Here is a 7,918-nt window from a genome sequence, read left to right as displayed (position 1 = left end):
GTAAGATTACCCACTGCCCCTGTACTAATCCCCACTATACCTTCTTGGAGCACTGTAAATTATAGGAGGAGACAGAAATGTATCCGAACCCTACCTAAGATGCCCCAGTCTCCCAGTCTTTGTCAGGATTAGGGGCTGTTACCTTTATGGACCTGCCCCATCATACTTTGAGCACCATAAATTTTTAGACACCAAATATAAGTATACATAGATAGGCTTACATTCATATTTGTTCATCCATTGTATTAATGTCTTCATATGGTTGCGTTTTCCTTCAAAGGTCTGTTCTTATTAGGGTAAAAAACCGCATGGTACAGGGGTTGACCATGTACGATCAATGTGTACAACCCCAAGAAAAGTACATTATAACGCGTCCTGACACCGGAATAGAGGTCTTTAGCTCCATTTCTCACCAACAACAAGTCGCGTCTGATGGCCATCTCCGATGTCAGGACCCGTTATAATGTACTTTTTTTGGGGTTGTACACATTGATCGTACATGGTCCACCCTTGTACCATGCGGTTTTTTACCCTATAGGTTTCAGTCCTGCTTGTCAAATAGGCTTAGGCCAGTATAGCTTTGCTGGAAGGACATTGGATAGGATAGGCTTATTTGCTTTGCTGACACAAATTTGTGCCTAAGGGTGGGCAAGGTATAACATGATCCCTAGGATGGCATTGCTAGGCTAGGATATAAGGATGCTTTAGGTTAATTTACCCAGTGAAATATAGAAGGATAATAATAGAAGTGTCTGGGGGATTGAACACCTTGTAGACATACTCTGGTCAAGTTATGCCATTAAAACTAATGTCCTAGCAATTATAGGATAAATTCACTTCTTGCTCAACTCATAAACAAAAGTGAACTGTGACACACAAATAGTCAGAAATGCATGAATCTCAATTTCAAAGTTGGAAAACTTCAGTATTTATGTGTGTAAGCTAATCAGTAAAAATATATACATATATATACCATGGATAGGACAGTTACCGAGATGCAACGTAATAACCTCGCCTACCAAAACTAAACCGAACGTAGGGGCCAGCTACTACCTGGTTGGGGTACTTAGAGCACTGTAAATTATATGAAATACAGAAATGTATCCAAACCCAACCTAAAACACCCAGTTGTGTCTGTATACATATTAGGGGACTCTTGGATCCTTGTACCTGCCCCACCTTACTTAGAGCACCATGAATTTTTAGACACTAAATATAAGTACATGGACTTACACTCATCATATATCTTTTTCCTCCATTGTATTTTGAGATGAGAACTTATTTTTACTTGGCTCCAAATGTTAGGGGCCATTTACCATTACTAGTAGTGTGCTGTTGGTGAGCCTTTTTTTTAATACTCATTTCAATGCAGCCATTTGTGTCAATTGGTGAAGGTGGCAGTGTTGGTGATTATGATGTTGAAGATGATTTAAACTGTAACACTCCTCCTTTAATCATTTTTCCAAAATCCATTTTACGGATCTTTTCAGATCTATTATTTTAACTTTTATTCATGTTTTCATATCAGAGATGGCATTTGTGTTTTGTACAACATTATCACACCAGAAAGTAAACTTGTGGATGCGTAATATCCTCGCTGATGCCAACTGGGTAAAAAATACTTTTCCAGTTTCAGTTTATATTGCCTACTTTAATGCTGTTCATGTATTTCTCCAAAATTGACTCATTTCTTCATCTATGTTTCCTCTTGTCAATCATCTCATCTGCACTTTTGGTGCATTGTTTTCATATCTCCAAAGCAGTAGTTGAATGTGTGGTTACATACATTTTGTAATACAGTATACTATGAATGCAAATGAGGCAGTTAGGCTTTCTATTAACAGGTATACAGTAAGTTACTCATTATTTTTAGAGTTACTTAATATTTACTTGAAATTTTAATTTCAGGACAAGCAACTGAAGATTCTGAAGATGATGAACTGGGTCTTGGTCCTCCCAGCGGATTAAAACCAGATGCTATTTTAAGGCTGTTTTATGTCTTTGTTGTTGTAGGAGTTGTTGTACTTATATACATTCTCATCAAATTTTTAAGGTAAGATAAGTAAAGGTACGTTTTTAGGGTTTATTTGCTCTTGAATATTATACAGTACAGTATCTGCATATGTAATTGCAAACTAATTTTACAAGATATGTCAGTTTAAAAAAGTCACTGTCCAAAGTGGAACTTTATCCTTTATTCCTATTTACCAATTTGTACAAATGTTGAAACAGATCTAACCCAGGGTTCTGTGAGTGAGTCGTAATTTGGTTACTGGGTATACTATGGATTTAAAATTTTCTGGTTTTTATTGATAAAATGTGAAAAGAAGTTTGGGGTAAAATGGGTGTGATATTAATGCCATACGTATAGGGTCTTTGGAAATTGAATAAAGATGTTTCTTCCTGCAATAGTATTCAATTTTCATGTTTTTAGCAGGTCTAAAAAATATGTAGCATAATGAAATGACCTGAATGGGCACAGTGTTTCTTGCCTCCTGTGCAGTGTACTATAGGGATGTGAATGACACTCATTGCCTTTGTAACCACATTCTATACTATACGTACAAAAAAAACTTTATTTGCAATATTAGACTTTTTCATTGTCTCAGGCTTTGCTGTAAAGACTAAGTTGCCAGGAAAATGTGATGATGACATGAATAACTGCAAAGAACTGAGTTCATTTAATACAGTAGTTTGGGTCAATGCTATCAGCTCTTTGATATGTTTGATTTGTGGCAGTGAACTGGTGTAGCCAAAATAATCAAAGTGAATAATTTACGTGATTTGCAATAAAGTTAGTAATGGATGTTCAGTGTTTCTTTATAGAGGTATTATAGAATTACAAACTTCTTTAAGCTCACAAGCTTTTGATGACCTTGTTGTGTTGTCTGGTAACTGTACTTGAAATTATTGAAGAAATATTGTTACAGAATACGTAATGCTGTTTTGTGTAGTGTTGAATGGTGATTAAAAGTTTATAAAAAAAATTTTTCACTAAAGAAAACTGCCAATGAATTAGTATATATTTTTAAAATTACTGTATTTTAAGGGAGAGGAAATTTTGACATAACTTCAATCATGGGAAGTAAAACTATTTAGAATATGAACTAACCATGTACATAGCTACTGTATAAGGAAAAATGAAACGGTAAAATGTAACTACTATATACTACAGCAAAAAAAAAAAAAAAAAAAAAAATTGCAGTTCTCTTTTTCTGTTGTGAGTGTATCGTTTGCTTGAAAATACCTTCAAAGAAAGGCAAAAGATCTGGACTCTGCTGTTTCTCTTTTAATTTGGCTGTACTATAATCAATTTGAATATGAATTATACAGTCTATGGAGAGTCCATTAAGATGCCACAAATTACATAGAAATGCTGTAGATTTTTCCAGGAATTTACTCCTTTTGCAAATAATTAATGTGTATGCTCTCAGATAGCTTTGAATCTCTTGATAATGTATCATGTATTTATATTCTTTTTTAATATTTGAGGTACTATACTGTATTTGTGAATCTAATTATTATAAAATAGTATGCTCAAAGTGGACTCGTAGTTTTCTTAATTACTGTTAGTAATATAATGGATGAAAGGAACATAATACGAGTATAATTCTTTGAAAGTTTTTCTTTATTTCAATAATTATAATGCTAAGACTTTCATCTAGAAGCACTGTTTTTATTTTTAATAATACACTCTACTTTCCAGGTTTAGGAGAAAACGAGCTACAAGAAAATATCGTGTCCTGTCACACACAGATGAGCAGGAAATGTTTCCTCTAGCTGCAGATGATGGTGATGATGAAGAAATATTTAATGCAGCAGATCATCAGACTCTTAAATGAATCTCCATTGTTGTTAATTTATTGATTATTTTTATTCACTGTATGCTGTCTACTATGTATATAGTGTACTGTATGATTAGTGTTCTTTTTGAAGTTTGATATGCAATGAACTTTTGTGTGATCCTGTTATTAAGATGGATATAATTGTTACAGTTTTCCAGTCTCATTGTAATGATCCTGATTTGTACTATTTTCTTTTATTTGTGATGAGTGATACAATTTCCGATTTTGATTTTCATTTGTAATTATAAAATGGAAATAATTCTGCCTTATTCAGCTTTGGGAGTGAAAGACTGGTGGAAGGAAGTCTTGTGTATACTTGCTAAACTGCTTATGTGTTTGTCAGCTTGCAGTAAGGCTTGAGTTAATTGTTCTTCCATATAATGTAAACTATCTCATAGTGGAACTTGTTGTTTATCCTAATATACATAAGATACAAATACTAAGATGTTTTTTTTCAATACACGTAACACGATCCAGTTAATTACATTCCTTTTCCATTACATATACAAATTTAGTATGTATTTTGGCATGTACCTGTTAATTTGAACCATGATTGAAGAATAGAGGGTAAATCTAATAAATATACCCTAGGTTATGCAAAAATCATGAGGTTCACAAATCTATTACTATATGGCAGTAATATGTCAGACCTAGTTAATCCAGAAAGGTAAAACAAAAGTTTTATGTGAATTGCAGGGTGCAGTGTCATCCGTTATGATTACAAGCAAGCACCATATTTACTGAATTACACTTTTGCTTGCTCATCTGCCCATTCCATAAAGAAACTACCCCACTTGTTGTTTGCTGAATGCACTGAAAATATGTGAGGAATGCCCTATTTGCTAGTTGTTATAATCAGTTTTCGTATGGTTACTTTATTCAGCTTTCAATAAAGGGGTGACTCATTGTCAGTCTATCCAGGTGGCTTTAGCTAATCACTAAGCACATGTGTGGAAAGTTTTAACAACTCTTTTAGCTTACCTTGCTGCAAATATCTAAGTACTTAGATATTTGCATGATGAAACTCCAAGTTTCATCTGTAATGCTTTTTTTTTTCTCTCTCCAACTCTAACTTTGTCCCAATCCCATTTTTCCCCTCATCTAAGAACAGATATTTGTCCAGTACTTTGAGAGCCTAGAAATTTAACTGACTATACATAGTCTATTATTTTTAACCTGGCAAGCTTGCACATAGCTGCTTGCCAATGATTGGATGAATGTCCTATTGTCCGAATCTCACAGTTTCTGTCATAGAGCGACTTAAGAACTAAGTTATGTGATGTGTAAATACCATGTGTAATAAACGTAAGTATTAAGAACTTGCATACCAAATTATTATAAATATGCATACCAAATTATTATAGCTGTATTTAACGGTTATGAAACAATTACTGAAGCCGTAGATTATAAATATATTTCAAACTCATGAACTTTAATGTTTAATTTTTAGCTAGAATTTTAGCGCAAAATCATGCCAATAGTGTTTTGGAAATAACTAAAACGTTTTATTGTACATTGGTGAAGGTTTTGTAACGCCTAAGAACAAAAAAAATATAATAGAAATTTAAGCTTCCCGGAAAAGTGGTGGAGTTGTGGGAGGAAAAGCCACAAGGTTGACGTATACTCTCAGCGGGAGGTTCAAATCTGGGTTGTAGTACTCTGGTGTTCCTGAAATAATCATTAAGATGTTGGTATATCATGATGCTCATTTTTTACGTTTTGAAAACTACAGCACTCTGAATGTCATTAATATTTTAGGATATGTACTGATCCATCTTCATTAGTCCAGCACTTCTCGACAGTGAGGTTCTGGTTCACCCAAGTCTCGTCCACAAATACCTCCGGTTGGACTCTTGATTTCTTTTCAGTTCTCTCTCTTCATGAGTATCGTCCTTATGCAGGTGAGGGTATTTCTACAGAAGTAGTCCGCACGGACTGCAAGGAACGTAACCGCGGATACGACATCCACTAGGGATTGGGCCGTCCAATGTATTTCGCCGTGTTTAGTACTGGACCCCGGGCGGTTAATACAGTCGTCCGAATAAATATCACTTAAAATTCTTGTTCAGTAAGTAAAACTGCATAGAAAAACCGCAGCTGCCATAGTCTAGGCCGCCGCGGATAAGTACCCTAGATCTACCCAGGTGTTTCTTACCCTAGAACCCTGATTCCTGTATTTTGTAGAGGGAACTTCTTGAGCCAGTGAAATTACGTAGTAGGAGGTTTCTGAACTTTTGCTAACGAACTTGCTAGTGTAGGAAGGTCCCCTATTTCATAAAAGGATAGCATCTCTCTCCTAACACATTCCCTGTCAAAACTGTCAAGATGGCCAACAATGGTCGATTGTCTTTCTTGGGGCAAGGGCAGAATAAAGTACCATCAGCAGATTTGATCACAGATTTAATACAATAAACAGTTCTCTCTGAAGCTTGAGTTGCTGCCGCTGTCACCCTAGTGATTCCATTCATTATATTCATGGGACCCTCAGAAGTGAAAAACTGAAAAACATTCATTAACATTTTATGACTTGACTGGTGCATCTTTGCCTGGTTGAAGTTCCTTCATCTATACTTTGGTCTGTATCGTCTCTTGTGACCATTGCTGAAATAGGTGAAATAGATAGTAGACTAATGCTCGATGGCCGATTCTAAGCTGAATAATGATTCTGGTTATAAGCGATCTGTGCAGATGACAACTCCCCAGCTGTTCTTCCCACAACTCCACCTCCTAAACTTCTCTGCCAAGCTTAAATTTCTACGATAGTTTGTGTTCTTAGGCGTTATAGAACCTTCAGCAATATACACTAAATATGTTTTGGTTATCCCAAACCACTAATGGCATGAGTGCGCTAAAAATCTAGCTAGAAATTAAACATTAAAGTTCATGCGTTTGAAACATTTCTGGTCTACGGCAGCTGCAAGTATTGTTTCATAACTTTAATATCTATAGTAATTGGGCATGCAAATTCTTAATATTTACGTTTATTACTGTTGGTATTTACATAACATTTCATAACTTAGATCTTAACGGGCTCTATGACTGCATAATCATAATTCTGAAACAATGTAAAAACAAAACTGATATTCGAACAACAGGACATTCGTCCAATCAGTGGCAAAGCGCCACAGTGGCGTAATCGGTATAGTCTTGACCTGCCACCTCGGTGGCCGCGAGTTCAATTCTCGGGCATTCCATTGAGGTGTTAGAGATGTGTATTTCTGGTGATAGAAGTTCACTCTCGACGTGGTTCGGAAGTCACGTAAAGCCGTTGGTCTCGATGCTGAATAACCGCTGGTTCCATGCAGCGTAAAAACACCTACAAACAAACAAACAATCAGTGGCGAGCAGCAAGTGCAAGATTACCAAGTAAAAAAATAGACTATAGTGTTGCTAGTGATTGTAATGCATTCTTATCATTATTTCAAATGGGGCCTTCTTGTCAATTCTTTTGATTACACCTTATAATTAGAAATACATTGACAGTTCTAGTGTAATACTGTAGATGACAAACCCATTGAACTCATTTGAAATTAATGACAACATGATTGAAAAAATCAAACTGATTTCGCAACTCTTCTTGCCTTTGAAGTGTGTCATCTAGCCTCGGGAGATTGCACTTACTGTTTGTGAGTTGCAAGGTAAGCTAAGAAAGATGTACATAGTGACTAGTGACTAGAAGGCTGACTGCCTTGCTTTGTGCAGGTTAGAAATATTAGATCAATATTCTGGTTAAACTATTTATTTATTAATAATAATGATGATAATATCAGCTACTGTTGCACAAAGGTCCATGCGGACATAATCTAAGTCAAACGTCAGGTAAAAGAATATGTAGGTGATATTGTCTTGGATATTTCCACTCTACTCCAGTGCAGAGAGGTATGAAAAAAGTCTAGTCAAATTAATAAGTTTTCCAGCATTCCAAAGCACATGTGCTGTGTTGTTACAGACGTTCACGATCTACCAGAAAATTTCTCTGTAAGGGAACATTTAAGCTTAAGGCCTTTATATCTGTGAGGAATTTAATTTGTGTTTTTTTATTAATATATTTATTTTAATTGTTCGCAGATTTC

At 35.3% G+C, this 7,918-nt stretch overlaps 1 protein-coding gene and 1 long non-coding RNA gene across 2 annotated transcripts in view; one reads left to right on the top strand and one right to left on the bottom strand.

Moving 5' to 3' along the window:
- LOC135226395 (uncharacterized) overlaps positions 1 to 7,918 on the bottom strand; it is a 65,654-nt gene that overhangs the window by 13,083 nt on the left and 44,653 nt on the right. The window lies entirely within an intron of this gene.
- On the top strand, positions 1,850 to 4,284 carry LOC135221089 (uncharacterized). Its single transcript, XR_010315872.1, has 2 exons — positions 1,850 to 2,053; positions 3,707 to 4,284. It is a non-coding gene; the product is annotated as an uncharacterized LOC135221089 (long non-coding RNA).

Source organism: Macrobrachium nipponense, chromosome 20 (genome assembly GCF_015104395.2).
Source record: "Macrobrachium nipponense isolate FS-2020 chromosome 20, ASM1510439v2, whole genome shotgun sequence".
NCBI classification, from domain to species: domain Eukaryota; kingdom Metazoa; phylum Arthropoda; class Malacostraca; order Decapoda; family Palaemonidae; genus Macrobrachium; species Macrobrachium nipponense.
Note: the sequence above shows the minus strand (reverse complement) of the source record. Positions and strands in the feature narration are given on the sequence as shown.